General features: G+C 34.4%; 1 long non-coding RNA gene across 2 annotated transcripts; it reads right to left on the bottom strand.

Annotated features, from left to right (window-relative positions):
• Positions 1 to 10,898: 10,898 nt before the first annotated feature.
• LOC111903005 (uncharacterized) lies at positions 10,899 to 13,722 on the bottom strand. 2 transcript variants are annotated; one of them, XR_002854022.3, is made up of 5 exons: positions 13,313 to 13,722; positions 12,953 to 13,123; positions 12,557 to 12,626; positions 12,088 to 12,204; positions 10,899 to 11,892 (listed from the first exon to the last, which is right to left on the bottom strand). It is a non-coding gene; the product is annotated as an uncharacterized LOC111903005 (long non-coding RNA). The 2 variants fall into 2 exon arrangements; XR_002854023.3 differs by lacking the exon at positions 12,557 to 12,626 and having other exon boundaries at positions 13,313 to 13,719.
• Positions 13,723 to 16,922: the final 3,200 nt, after the last annotated feature.

The raw sequence follows: 16,922 nt of genomic DNA, 5'->3' as shown, positions 1-16,922 counted from the left end.
TAGAGAAAGATAGCTTCCGATGGGTTCACATACCTACATCATATCCATTTCGTTGTACCACTTTGTCTACGGGGTTGATAAGTCCATGGCACACCTCGTCTCCTGCAACATATTTTAGACGACTTTGTCTACCCTTAGTACTTTTAGCTTCTAAAATTTAAAACATGGTCAATATGTTTTATATAAGAGTAAACTACAATTTTGGTCCATGTGGTTTTCTAATTTATGTGGCTGCGATCCACGGACTTCCATTTTTATGGTTATGGTTATTTTTTTTCCACTTTCTAATGTGGAATTGGTCCCTTTAGTTATCTTTTGTTAGTGTTCATCTGTTAACATCCCCATATGAGACACGCATGAGGGTAGAAACATCGTTTGAATTTGGTCCCTATGGTTTAAACCCTTTCTATGAACAAATGAATCAATATTCTCCCCCAACGACTCTCACATCTTCGTCATTTTTCTTCTAGGTTACACAAAGATCAAGCTCACTCATGGTTGTGTGCTTCTGTGGTAGAATCACAATAGTGAAAACGTCATAAGCAGTGACAAACCCTATTTGTCATTTTGACTCATGCCTTAAAATGATAAATGTATTTTTAATATCAAATAAATTTTTTAGTGTAGTTAATTCTAACCAAAAACATTTTATGAAATTAAAAGATTCAAGGTATGATTTTTGTAGGCGGGTTGACTGACTGATATGTGCAAGCTCAATGGTGATAATCCTTTGTCTACATAGGAACATTAACATGCGAGATTCGGGAAGGCTATCAGTAACGCAATGTATGGTAGGTTATTGTCTGACGTCTTGAGAAATAATCAACTTATTGGAATCGTCATTATTATACTTCGAAAGTTCCTCATTTGGCTTTTCTACTCCTATTAAGAAATGAGATCCTTATCACAAATTGGTTACCGAAGTTGGAGTACTGTTTTTAGGGCTTTCGAGCTAATAAAGCTCACTATAGTAACCTTGGTTAGTTTTCAGGTTGTTGAGTGTTAAAATTGGGTGAGGATACCAGTTGTGATGTGAGGTTGTGAGTCATTAAGAGCATGCCTTGGAAATATGCACTCATGTAAGTGTAACAGAATCCCTTTTGGGCATGTTTTGGAGCACAAATTTTGTTGGGTTATTAGGGATGAATTATTCTAGGTACCCGCTTCATCATAGGTTGGTAGTATTCCTGATCGAAGGAATTAGTTGGCATTTTACATCTAGAGTGATCGTTCATTTTAGAGTACCAGTTCTAGAAATTCATATCAATGAATTCCTATTGAGAGTAGTATCGCAAGGAGTTTATGTAACGCCCGCAGATTTGGGCTAGTCAATTTTGAGACAATAAGCGTCAAAATAATGAATTTTTGATAGAATATTGTTTAGGGTAAATAATCTTAATCAAGATATAGTATTTTTCACAAGGGTTCCGTACATGTAAAGAACGCCGAAATCTGAGTTATAACGAAGAAGTTATGACCCGTCGAAGTTTTACGGCAAAACCGACACGACACCGGGAATCATAAAAAGTGAATTTGTGATAAAATATTTTTTAGCCGTCGCAATCTAAACAAAATTCGTAGTATTCGTTAAACGGAGAACGTGCATAAAAGAACGTCCAAATCCGACTTCGTATGACAAAGTTATGATTTTTCTATGATTTAGCATAATAGTGCACTGCCCGGAATTTGAATTTTAGATCAATCGATTTTTAGCCAACACAACCTAAATGAGAATTTAATATCTCATTAATATGAGTTCAACAATAAAAAGACAGTCGAAAACGGAGTCTGTATGTAGAAGTTATGAATTTTACACGGTCGTTAAACAGTGTAATTTTCTCATATTGTTAAATTTAAAATCTCTTGAGAATTTGCCGATGGAGTTAAAAGAATAGTTGTAGATCTTGTCAACACCTACGCGTGGATATAAAGAACGTCAAAAATGGAGCTCGTATGTGAAAGTTATGGAATTTAGAAGTCGGGATGGGCTGATGCGAAGTGGGTGACGTGGCGCGATCTGAGCATTGTTTCCTCCCCACGCCTTGCCACCAGATGGTGACACCTGGCACCCAACTCGACAAGTTGGAGGCTTAGAACTCGCCGAGTTGAGCCATTTTTCCTCCTATAAATACCATGCGAGGCTTACTCATTTTCCTCACACCTCAACCCTTCTCTCTCTCTCTCTCACTAACTTCTCTACAAACCTTCCCCAACCTCTAGTAACTTCTAAGTGCTAGAGGAAAGCCTCCGGAGTGCTAGAAGGCTCCAAGAAAAACAGATTTTCGACTCGGAAGTTCTACCCCCGCAGAACTCGGTTCCTATCCAAACCCTCGGTAAGTGAGATATGCTTACCCTACTTTAAGTATAGTTTATGTTTAAGTTTATTATTGTTATTATAAACTTATAAACAATAAATATATTATAAAATATAATATACAAAGTGTTATTATAATATATTTTGTCTACTCACGGTACGGGGAATCTGGTTTGAAGGGCCGCATAGGGTTGTTGGATTTCAGAAGTGCTATAATGTCAAAATGTTCATGCCCTCCAGTATTTCATGTTTGGCCACTGTCTGTACATAGTGGTTGAAAAGTATTGTTTAACACTTAAAAAACAAAAAATCGCTCATAATTAGTCGCAATAAATATTACACTAAAATCTAGTGGTAATAATACTAGGTTTCATCAAAGGAAATTATATTGTTAGAAGCGAAGCGTTGTCCAAGTTGGAATCACCACTTTAACTAGTAAGTGCATAGTTACTTTCATCTTACACATAGATATGAAGTATTTATTATAAATTACGTGTTATGTGTGCATATTATTTGTGTTCCTGATATCTATGTTGGATGAACGATCTATACATGTTTTATATAATTTAAACTGTATATGTATTTTATATCTACGAATATGTTGGGTAGAACATGAGTAGATGAATGATGAGGGATGAAAGATGATATAGATGAATATTGGTAGCTGCGCCACAACTTGTAGATGTTTTTGAACTACGATGTACTCTAGACATCCTAGCAAAGGATAATATCGGCAGCTACACCTAATAGAGAACATCATAATCCTTGCAGCTGCGCCTAAATGATAATATCAGAAGTTGTGCCTAATAGAGAATGTCATAATCCTTGTAGCTGCACCTAAATGATAATATTGGCAGTTGTTCCTAATAGATAACATTGGCAGTTGTGCCATAGGCAGCAATGGACTTTGTGCTTATTCCTTAGGAGAATCCTTAGGAATGAACGAGTGAATGATAGATGATTTGTAGGGTAGATCCTTAAGAAATAAAGAAGATAATGGGAATGGGTAATTTGGTTAATTTTTCATGTTGAAACATAATAACATTATTATTATGGGTTGAAAACCCTATGTACTCACCAGGTTTCCCAACTTGACCCACTCAGTTTATTTGTATCACAGGTGACGATACGAAGCTACATTACACTGAGAGATTATAGGAGATGTAAATCACTAGTGTAAATGAATGTAACGTCCGTTTATGCTTATGTTTCTGTATTGACGATGACATCCCAAAGTTTTAATATAAACAAAATACATTTCTTCAGAAATGCTTTGATAATATATTTATCATGTTTTTTGGGAACAAATTCCACAATATTATTCTTTAAAATGAATACTCTTATTTTCAAATAAGCATAAATATTTTTTTATAATGACCGTGAATTTTGGGATGTCACGGTTTAATTAGATCGCCCGTGGTGGGAGTCTTAGTAGTTGTTATTTTGGATAGGAAGATAAAGACCTTGTGCCATAAAGTGATCGAACTGGTAAAGGTGCAGAGTCATCATCGTAAAGGATCATAATGGACTTGGGATCCGGAAGAAATGAGAAGCAAGTACCCAAAAATATTTGAATAGATTCTGAGGAGAAACTCCTTTTAAGTGGGGTGGGGGTGTCGTAACACCCTGTATTCGCTATAAATATAATAAAGAAAAAGCCTTGGTGTATAAAAATATAAAAGTGAAATATATTACGTTTTAGTTGAAACAATCTAAAGGAAAGTTATTGTAGATGAAAATATGAACCCATGGATATAAAAAACATCAAAAATGGAGCTCGTATGGGGAAGTTATGATTATCTGGAGATAACGAGAAAATAGCAGTTTCCAAGCCTGTTACGGAGAATTTAGTGCCACCAACCAACCACCCCAACCACCTGCATTTATGAGTGGGAGGAGTACTCAGAATGCACGGGGTGGCCCATAGGAATGTACGACACTAAAGCTAATTTCTCAACCTATAAATAGAGAGCTTGGCCTCCCTTATTTCTTGCACCAATTCCTTTCAAACCTCTCTCTCCCTTTTGATATATCGGTGCCTCGTGATTTAATTTTTTGTTATGTAGTATTGTTAGTGAAGTGCTGAAAGTTTTTGAAAGGATCCTTAAGAGAAGGATCAAGTGTCAAAGTTACGCTCATCGTTTTCGAGCTATTTGTCAATCAGGTAAGTTACACTTTCACTTAAGTATAACTTAATATAGAGTATACTAATTGTCGTTATTATAAATCCAAGTATGAGATTAATCACTAATCACAGTTATGATACCGCTTGATCTATTTACGGGAGCAGTGTCTAGGATAGACACATTGACATGGTTGTTGGATTTTAAAAAGGCTATATGCCTAAATGATTCTACCTCCCGACTATCTTGACTGACTAATATTTATTTGATAGTCATTTCAGTGTTAATAGGATTAGTAAAGGATCGAGTTGTTAGCTACCGGATTTCCATAGTTATTAATAAATCGTAGTACTATAAGTTATTTCGTGTTTGGCTCACATGCTCGGCAGTTAGACTGCTGATGTTTGTTCGAGTAACGGTTCAGGTGACTTTTCTCACTATATTACTTATGAAATACTTGTTATGACATGATTGTATGCTTAGCTAGACTCGTATGTTATTGTTTGTCTGATTTCATGTTATGTTAGTTGAAATAGACATGTCGATTAAAATATTACTTTTGGGTTGTAACATACCCATTTATTGAAATAGACCTTTCAGTTGAAATAGTCTTGTTGGTTAAAATATACTTCTCACTTGAAATAGACATGTTGGTTGAAATAGACTCGTGGGTTGAAACAGACGTGTTGGTTGAAATAGACATGTTAGGTTTGAACATACTCGATTCTATTATGTATAGTTATATGTGTTGTATGTGATCTTTTGCGGAACCTCCACGCTAGAATTGTGGATTGAATGATTTTTTTTTGTAGTTCTACTGTAAGAAGGAAGGCCCCAGCTTGACTCTACCACACACTTGTCGCTCTAGAATCATGAATTAGACTTCTGATGTTTGATACTACTCTGTTTTGGAAAGTATGTTTTGCAATAATTAAAAAAAGGGCTTTTTGTATTACCTTTAGAATCTATATTTTACCATGTTGGACAAATGGGTTTTTATATTATTTTTGGGTACAAATGTTGGCAGTATACTCTATTTCGAAAATCAAAATTTTTGTTTGAAAAAATGGACGTTGCACAAAGGTTCAAAATTCTAGATTTCAATAATTTATGTGTCTTAATGGATAAAGATTCCAACTTTATCTAGATCAATGGCTCAAACAATCCCAATTACAAACCCTAACTCAAAAGTGGATTAAAATGGCCAAGATCTTGTGCATGAATCAAAGGGAGTCCATCACACACTCTTTTCTACTCTCAAAAGCCCAGAAATCAACTCCTATCCACTCTAAATTTATAGAGTTGCTACAACTCTAAGAACATCAAGTCTAAAGGACCAAAAGTGACCAAAAACCCAACGAAAGTCTAGATATATGCATGAATTCAAATACAAAAGAGAACTTGGTGGCTTATAATGCTTATAATGGGTCTAGAAGGTGGAAACTTAGGCTGTGTTTGGCGCGCCACAACTAGCTGATAAGCTAGCTTATTTTTCGAGTTTTTTTTATGTTGTCGTGTTTGGTAAGCCAAAAAGTAGCTTATAAGCTAGCTTTTTGAAAAGCTACTTAGACTAGCTTTTTAGGAGCTTTTTTAAAATTTTCCAAATACACCCCTTAATTAAGTATAGAAACACATATTCTTACATGTCCTTTAATGTAATTTTATATATTTCAGCAAGCTTTTCAGCTAGTTTTACCAAACGTTATTTTTTATCAGCTAGCTTTTCAGCTATCAGCTAGCTTTTTATTTAACAGCTAGCTTTTCAGCCATCAGCTAGCTTTTCAACTAACAGCTAGCTTTTCAGCTAGTCCGTCAAACATAGCCTTAAGCTAGAAAAGATCACACCACACACCAAGACCTTCCTCTTTGCCAAGTGACACTCAAAATCCCATAAAATCTCTCAAGAACATGCAAGGAGGCCAGGGTTATGTTTTTGAGGATGGAGGTTGAGGATAACAACAAACCCTAATTGTTAGCTTCTTTAAATAAGGTCCAAGTCCCGAGATCAAGGGTTTTGTGCAAACATCGACACTACACTCGACGTGGCTTATTACCCATCCTTAGTGTAACTCATAACCTACGCTCAGAATATACCTAAATTCTTGTAATTCAACATTTTAGAATAAAGGACATACTAGGAAATAGGTGTTACAAATTATGATAACGACTTAATTTGTTATTTATGTCAGTAGGGTAAAGAATAATCGTCATTTAATTTTTTTATTTGTGATTAAACATCGTCAATTTTCATGATCGACTATAATATGTGTCATTATATGTAAATAATAATAATGATAAATCATTAAACATATGACTAAAGATAATTTATGTTTACAGCTTAATTACATTTGTGTCTCTAAAAATAAACCATGGTCGTGATAAAATTTGTAAACGGTGACTATAAATATTTTAGAGTGAGGAGTTAATTTCTTATTTGTGTATATATAATAAATAATAGTCGATATAAGAAATAAAGATAGTCACTGTAAGTATTTTATGGTCACCTTTGAACCTCTTGTGGGTGACTAAATGTAAACATTTGTCATTGTATAGGAAAAACCCATCACTATAACTATTTTATGGTGATGATTAAATTTGTGACTTGTTTGTAAACCTAACATTAGTCATGATAAAATATTAAACATGTGACTACAAGTTCTCAATGCTCATAATAAAAGAAATAATATGAGACTATAGTTATTTTATGGTCACTATTTAATTACTTGTGTGTAACTAAATATACACAATGGTATTAATATAAGAATATACTCATGACTAAAACTATTTTATGGTGACTATTGTAACCTCTAGGGATGACTGAATGTAAATATATGTCACCGTATAGGAAAAAATCGTCACTATAACTGTTAACAGGTGACGATTAAATTTGTGATTTGTTTCTAAATGCAACAAAAGTTACGATAAAATATTAAACATCTGACTACAAGTTCTCAATAGTCATAACAAAAGAAATAACACAATATTATAGTTATTTTATGGTCACCGTTTAATTGTTTGCTAGTGATTAAATGTATACAATAGTCTTAATATAAGAAATATACTCATGACAAAAACTATTTTATGGTGACGGATTAAGTTGTGATGTATTTGTAAACCTAATAATAGTCACTATAAAAGATAAAAGATAAAACCAGTGGCTACAAGAACTTTTTGGTATCGGTTAACTTGAAATTCTTGACAAAAGTACACAATAGTCATAATAAAAGAAATAAAAAGTTATTATAAGTATATTATGATGATGGTTATAAAAAAAAGAAGATTGATACAACTCCAAAAATATATACTATATATAGTGATAGTTGTTACCTACAACAACAGTTTTTCATGGGTTATAATCACCATAACTTATCAATAATCATGCCACCTACGGTAAGACTTTCAATGAAAGAGATAACTATCATTAATTGTCTATGGTCAAGGTTTTTTGGCGTCACCAAAAACAATGTTTACACTGTAAATATATGTGGAGCCTAAGATGGTCTTTCCAAAAGAACTTGTGAAGAGAAGTGACACCCAACATATATATATATATATATATATATATATATATATATATATATATATACACACACACACACACACACACACTTATAAGACCGTGTCACACCAATATAGGATATACTAACACTCCTATCAGAGTCGGAGGCTCGATGAAGATAGATAAGGATGTGATGTGTAACATCCATAAAAAATCAAGACAATTTAAAACTTTTTAAATATCTAAAATACCATTAATTATTACAAAGTTTTTTCAAAATAGTTTAAGCATCAGAGTTCCTAGAAATCAAAATCATAAATCGAGGAAGTGTACAGTCACGCCTTCGCCTTCTCGCGGTCATCCGTTGTACCTGAAACAATAATCGATAAACGTAAGCTTGAAGGCTTAGTGAGTTACCCCCAAAATACCCATACACACAACAATACACATACAATAACAAACAACATACTATGGGTCCAATCATCCATCGGGATGGAATACCCCAGACCCTTAACCATCGGGTTGGAATGCCCACATACTACGAGTCCAATCATCCTCGGGATCGAATACTCTCGGCCCACAACCATCGGGTTGGAATGCCCACACACACACATATATAACAGATACTATGGGTCCAATCATCTATCAGGATGGAATACCACAGGCCCTTAAACCATCGGGTTGGAATGCCAACATACAATGGGTCCAATCAACCATCGGGTTGGAATACCCTAGGACCTCAACCATCGGGTTGGAATGCCCACATACTACGAGTCCAATCATCCTCGGGATGGAATACTCTCGTCCCAGAACCATCGGGTTGGAATACCCTCATAACCAATCAAACATGTGCACCTATATCAGATAATCATATAACAGTCTATAAAGACAACATACTAGGGTCCTATCATCCTCGAGATGAAATACCCTCAACTACCAATCAATCATGTGAACATATCACATGTAATCTCCTACCAGCATACAGACAATTAGACCAAACTATACGTCACTAAGCATAACCACATCCGATCTACCAAGATACCGATCTAACAGATCATACTAGCATATAACCATCTTATCTACCAGGATACTGAGCTAACATACCACAACAATAATAATCTAAAATAACAAATCAAAGGGCCGGCCTTGGTGCCTTAGACCCTTGAATACAGTGAGGATAACTCACCTCGCAAGTAGTGCCGAAGTACTGAAAACCTCTGATTGTTTTCTCACCGGAAATCCCAAACTATCACATAATAAATACCAAGTCATTACACAACATAACAATCTTGACTAAGGGGTCCACACAATCCATCATGACCATTCTCTTTATTGGGCCAGGGCCTAATGCCAATTCCATAACCTTGAAAGTCCTTATGCAAAGCCCATTATTGGCCCAATTTACCAAATTGGGCCCAACTCCCTAATTAGGCTTAATTTCAAGATCCATTATCAAAACTTGACCCAAAACATAATATTCATAAAGTCCATCAAAGGACCAAATCCAACTAGTCCATAAACAACCCAAAACCCGAAGCCTAATTGCCAAAGGCCCAACAAAGGACGTATGCGGGGCGTACTTATCCTGATGTTGACCACCATCGGGGTGGTTGACCCAGTACGCTGGGTGTACTAGATTTACGTTGGGCGTACGTGGGTTTTCACCAAAACCCTAATAAGTGCTTAATGGCTTACGCACTTAAGCCCAAACTCCACATCCAATGACCAAATGTTCCATAGGACTATAAAGTCTCGAACTTTATCACTTTGGCCGTCCAAAAAGTTCTTAACACATGGTCTTAATCCATTAAGACCTTCCTACTTCATGCATGAGAAAAATCTAGCTATTGGGACACTATTTTTTCACTTAGGACCTCTTCTAAGGTCTGAAAGGATAGCTCATTTTGTCCAAATCATAACATGCACCATTTTGGGACTTTTGGGACAAGAGTGCTTCCATAAAGCTAAAATGACTAGATCTATCTCATACAAGTATAAAGTTCCAAGCTTTTTACCTTCTGGAGCTTCTAGGGCACAAACCAACTTCAGATCTACAAGCTTGATCTTCTTTTCCAACTCCTTGATGCAACACCTTCTTCTTAAAACACTCAATAAACACTCAAAAAGCTCAAACACTAAAGGAAATGGCTAGGTTTGGGGAACACGACTTTAAGAAGTGGAGGTTGGGGTAAGGGAGGGTTTTGTGCTCATATTGTTGCTTATATAGCCCCCAAACCCTAAATATTAGGGTTTCCTTCTTATATGAGTATGCCCAGTATACACAAGTGTACGCCCAGTGTACTAGGGTGCTCCTAGTACGCTCAGCGTACCCTTATGTACGCACGACGTACTCCTCCTGGTCCCAAAATTTCAACTTAGCCATTAGACTTTTCATGGCTTCACCCTTCCATTCCCAGCGACTATAAATGAAAAATCTTGGGATGTTACATGCTGAGCCGCGGGGGTGCGAGACTCCGACTTTGATACCATGTAAATATATGAGGAGCTCAATATTGTCTCTCCAAAATATCACTTGTGGAGAGAATGGAGACTCCAACATATATACCCAGTTATAAGACCGTGTGGCACCATGTGAGATATATATATATATATATATATATATCCAAATTCACGAAAGAATAGATCATTAGGTTTACCAATTCGGGTATTTGTAGCGTGTCTATAAAAGGGAAGACTTAAAGGACCCCCGTTTTTTATCACCTACTGTGAAGTTTCAAGATTTTTGCCTTCCCTCTGCTTTCTTTTGTGGAATAACCATAATCATAATAAAAAAAATTATTAGTCAAAATATCTATAACATAGAAATAAATAGAGTAAATAAATAAATTATAATAAGACGTACGATCCAACTCAGTTGGCCTCCCCCTCTATCATGGGTAGATGGTGGATCCTCGGTACCATCTTTGCTATGGCCTCGGCCCATGACAATAGTTATAAGATATATAAGAACGATCCAAAGTGATATCATTGCTTGAAAAGTTATAAAATATAGAATACAAAATACAATATGAATATAGTTTTTCTATTACAATTTACAACATGAAAATACTAACAAAGTTTCCTATTACAAATAGAAATTACAATAAGTGTCTTGGAAACAAATAGAAATTACTACTCTTTTTAATCAAAACTAGCAGGTATGCCCACGCTCCGCGTGGGACGGAGGGGCTGTTTTTTTTTTTTTTTTGTTTACTAAGCAGTTAACCCTTTATTACAGTTGACCTTGTTTAAATAGTAGCAATTTGAAATGAATTACAACAGTTTCTTTGGGTAAACTTGGGGTCCTCACACATGTAAATGTAACTGTCATCAGGTGCAATTACAACACCTGTTGGATCAACAAACATATTCTCCAACAGTTGGGTTCTTGAAGGAGCAGGCCTTTCATCTACAAACACCATAGCATCTTAAGCCAACTCATTTATCTTTTTCTCTATCTCCTTCAAATATACTTCACTCAGATGCCACCATCATTCAACACAAAATACATTCATTCATAACAACTTCTTAATACAACCCAAAAAGGAATGGAATGAGCAAGGTATGAGAAGTTGAAAATTGCAATCACGAAATATGAAAAACTTCATAACAACTTCTCATAGAATCCTACTTTCACTTTTTTTAAACTACAATGTTATAATAGGAAGAAAAGAAAATATAAGCACCTTTATTCCTAAATGTTATTGGCATTTATTAATATATAATAGCACCCTACTTATTATTTTTACCAAAAAACAGCAATATACTTATGTTTATTTATCAATAATAGCAAAATACTTATTATTTTTGCCAAAACATAAATATATTCACATGCATTTATCAATAACAGCAACATGCATAGTTTTTAACAAAAAACTACAATTAGTAACTGCTAAGAGCAACAAACTTACATTCAATTAGGTATTAGACCCTTTAGCATGTTGAAGCTCAACTCTCTGCAAACAAAACATAGGGAAACTATGAGTAAGTAATATTTATTTCACCCAAATTATGTAATCAACTCAGAAATCAGTAAGGGTTTCTGCTCCGGGCGTAAATGTTGGTGTTACATCACATATTTTCAATTCCAACATTTTATGTATCAATGATCCTAAAAAATAGAAAAAAACAAATCAATCAAATAAACAAACCTTCCACATAATCGTTAATGTCATCATTTATCAAGTTCTTCTGAAGAAGCAATGTTAAATAGCTGATGCGACTGTTGCCGCACCAAACCCGCTTGTAACCAATGCTTCATTACTAATCTACACAAATTAATAAAAAGAATTAAGTCGGGTAATGAAGAATAAGTTGAGGGTGTTTCTTTTTCACTTAATGAGCTTAATAGTTTAACCAATTCATCTTGGTAGATATACATCGTTGTTATCTCCAAGTGTATATTTTGACATTAAGAAATAGTTAAATCACTAACATATTCAACAATTTAATGTTCTTTTTAAAAATGTAAAAGTAAAGCAAGCAAACCAATGATAGATAACTTATTTCTTTTTTCTGTGATAATTATATATATATGCATATCGAACTGATGAAAATGTATGACATGTAAGTATCATTTATTGATAGTCTTGTTAACATGCCAATCAACTTTTTTTGTACCTTAAGTATTGTATGTTTTTCACTTTCATAGTCATATTGGCTATGTAACGGTTGTACACCCGGTTTTAGCCTGAAAATTAGAAATGCTTTTTTTCAAAGTTAGTCACTTCCAAAAGTAGTATGTTGGATCAAAATTTAAATATAGTATACACTAATTCTAACATCTTCTTTGTTTCTCCATGAATTTGATGCACCCTAATTGTAGTAATCACAAATTAACTCCAAAACATCAGTTATACATTCATTGAGGCATTTCATCGAACATATAGACTGCAACAACACTTAAACATTACACAAATCCTTTTTCCAACTTTTAATTCTCAATTTGAAATCATCATGAGTAGGAGAGGCATAAGACAATTAGATAACGGGAATATAGAAAGAGAAGTAGATTACCAGGTAGCGTTGGAGATACATCTTGTAAAGAGGAATCGATTATATCCACTTCGTTCAACAACTCAGTCCCCGGATACCTCTAATAGCCACCGAATGGACGCCCCCGCTGCAATTTCCGGTGGTCGGCACCGTCACCATCACCATCGGCATCTGTCTTCTTCTTTTTTTGTTCTAGTGACCACACAACACAGGGAAATATTTTAGAGAAAGAAAAGAAATAGAAAAAGACACATCAGCGACGTCACAAAAGGAGACGTTATCATTCTCTTTAAGCGTAGACATAACCATAAATTAGGGCTAGGGAAAGGTAGATAAGAGATGAAGGGGCTACAAAACATATAAAACCATAAAACCCTATACCTGTATTGGGGATAGAGCAGAAGAAGATTGAATTCCAAATTTGAATTGTAATTTGATTTCAAATCCAAACTAAAACCTTGGTTCCATCCCAGGTTCCTTAAGCTCATAGAGGCAGACGACGGGTTTCATCTCCAAAAGTCGTTGTTTTTGAAGAAGTCGTCTCGAGGGGCGTCGCAGTTGGAAGTCGGAGGAGCAAGACGGTAGTGACTGTGAATGATTCGGTGGAAACATTTGAAGATAGAAGCATCGAGAAAGCAGTAGAAAGTAAGGGGGTGTCCATCATTGATTTGCTAGGAGAATAAAAGAGTAAGCAAGAGATTGATAGAGGTGGGTGTTTAGAGATGTTAACGGGTAGAGTGGGATTAGAAGAGAAAAGATGGATCATACATAGGAAGTAAGCGGTGGAGGCGGTGACCATGGTCGCGTTAAAATAACCCACGAACAGTACCTATGGTACTGTAGCCAAGGAACCGACCCATACGTATACAAATCTGGGATAAAAGCCAAGGAACCGACGCATACGTATACAAATCTGGGATAAAATTAAAAGGCAATTTCTTTATACATACCAATCTACCCTCTACTAGGGGTGTAAGTGAGCCGATCTACTCGCGAGTTACTCAGGATCGACTCGTTAAAAGCTCGACTCGAGATCGAATTAAACGAGCCCGAGCGAGCTCGAGCCGAAATATGAGGCTCGTTTATTAAACAAGCTCGAGCTGAGCCTAAATGAGCTTATATATATATATATATATATATATATATATATATATATATATATATATATATATATATGTGTGTGTGTGTGTGTGTGTGTGTGTGTGAGAGAGAGAGAGAGAGAGTGTGTATATATATATATATATATATATATATATATATATATATATATATATATATATATATATATAGGCTCGAATCGAGCTCGAGCTCGAGCTTAAACGAGCCGAGCTCGAGCTTGGTTAGGCTCGGGCTCGGCTCGGCTCGTTTACACCCCTACCATCTACCATGTAATTAATGATGGCCTATTTTGACCATAGATCCCGATTCTTTTTTTTTTCTTTTTTTTTTTTTGGTTTTTTTGTTTTTACACTTTATTGAAACTCACTTTGTGCCGGTAAAATCCAAATTCCAAGAATTCTTTATTTTCCAATAATAATAGTATAACTCGTGTAGATATGAGGAGTTATTTTTTTTAAACTTATTCATTTTTTCTTTACTTTTTTCTCCGATACTTATAAAGTGCTGTAAATTAAATTTTTCTTTCCAAGTCCTTTTTTTCTTTTCAATAGAATTTACGTATGTGGTATATATTATTAATTAATACAAAAATTTCTAAATTCTAATATTTCAAATAACCAAAACCAAATTATATGTAAACAAAATAAATTAATTCAGGTCTTATAAATTTAATACATATTATTTGAATTTAGTCAATTTACACACCCTTTGATAATCATAAGATATCTAAATAAATTGTCAATGTCTATAGTCGTTTAAATATTTTGATTTTGTTTTTCTAGTTATAATCATTCTTTATGGTCATTATACATCTCTTTATGGTTAATACTTAGATATTACATATGATATGTTGTCATTAACTCATATCCCGTTTCTTATGATTTTTATTTTTAGCTTCTCTGATCCATTTCTTCTTCTACTTTGCATTTTCATATATGTCTAAAAACACTAAATTATAACAAACTACAAAAATATAGTTATATTGAAAACTGAACATCATTAATCCATTTAAACTTCCAATAAACCACAACATTTTATATAAACAGAAAACAAACCATTTAAACAGTATATTAACAATAATCTTAAAAAAAAGTTGTTCACCGTCGGAACCAGCTTGCCGCCGCCGCAGGCAACAACTAACCGGAATAACGCCGGAGACAAAACGAGAGAAAAAGAGATCGTGAGAAAGACCACCAGAAAGACACCATGAGAAAGACAAAATGAGAGATATAGCACCGTGAGAAGACTGCCATCGAAACCTCAGCCGAAAATCACGTCGTCACCGTCGCCGGAAATAGCTTCATCGCCGGAAATCGCATCCGACGTCTCTGGCTCTCATTCTTGGCGGCTGAATTTGTGTGCTAGGGTTTAAACAAAGTAAGCCTTTTATATATCTTATATTTTATATTAACAGCCCAAATTTTGAAGATATGTCAATTTAAATCCCCTAAATTTAAACATTTTATAATTCCCTTTTATTTTTTTATTTTTTTTTTATGTCCTGGAAATTTGGAGGATTCCGGAGATAAACTCGAACTCACTCTGCAAACGGATTAAATCTAAGGAAAATTATGATTTTTTCTTTCTTTTAGTTGAGATGGTTTTGGGGGACTAAGGTGATGTTTTATGTGGTGGGGGAATTTTGGTTTTGGAGCTAAAATTTGTTTTCTTTTTTGTTTTTCATTTTAAGGTTTGGTTGTTTTAATGTGGCACCATAGCAGCGTCAAATTAAAATACGCATCAAGCTTTTCTTTCTTTTTTTTTTTAATAAAGAAAGAACACCATTTGTGCTATTATAGCATAAATTCATAATCAATGTTTCCTTATAATTCATACAATTTTTTGTTTAATTGTTACCATTAATTAAATTTTCCTTATAGTTCATAATCATGATGTTTTTTGTTTTATTTTATTTTTACAGGAAAAAATGGCTAATATTTCGGATTTTTCTACCGATCAAGTATGATTTCTAATCTTATATATATATATATATATATATATATATATATATATATATATATATATATATATATATATATATATATATATATATATATATATATTTATCAATTTTTTAACATTAAATTTTTGTCTTAATTTTTAGGTTTTTAGATCTCTTGAAGATTTGAAGAATTGGGTACAAAATATTGCGCGTTCTCAAGGTTATGTTACAGTCACTAAACGATTGAAGGCAGCAACTTTTGGATTCAAATCTAAAGTATTTCTTTGTTGTGATCGTAGTGGTATACCCAGAAGTAAAAATGCGGAAACAAAAAAAATTAATTGTCCATTCGAATTGATAGCAAAGTATTTGAAGGCACAAGATGGTTGGAAATTACAGGTCGTATGTGATGATCACAATCATGAACCATCAATGTATATGGAGGGTCATTCATTTGCAATGCGATTGTCGGATAAAGAGACTCGTTTGGTCCATGATTTGACAGAGCTGAATGTTAAACCACTAGATATTTTGTCAACAATAAAGCAACAAAATGAAAACAACGTGTCTTCACTGAAAACTATATACAATTGTCGTCATAAGTTTATGATATCTCAACGAGAAGGCAGAAGCCCGATACAAAATGTCATGCACATTTTGCATACTAAAGGGTATAATTATGAGTATCGTTTAAACAAGAGCACTAACGAGTTAGAGGAGTTGTTTTTTATGCACCCAATATCGTTACAGATGTGGCAAGCATTTCCATATGTAGTGTTGATGGACGCTACATATAAAACAAACAAGTATAATCTTCCTTTTCTGGAGATTGTTGGTGTCACTTCTACGAGACTGACGTTTTCCATAGCTTTCGCATTCATGCATAGCGAAAAAACAAGCAACTACGCATGGGCATTGACTTGTTTGAAA

This window comes from Lactuca sativa, chromosome 9, assembly GCF_002870075.4.
Source record: "Lactuca sativa cultivar Salinas chromosome 9, Lsat_Salinas_v11, whole genome shotgun sequence".
Lineage (NCBI taxonomy): Eukaryota > Viridiplantae > Streptophyta > Magnoliopsida > Asterales > Asteraceae > Lactuca > Lactuca sativa.
This window is presented reverse-complemented; position numbering and strand designations above follow the sequence as displayed.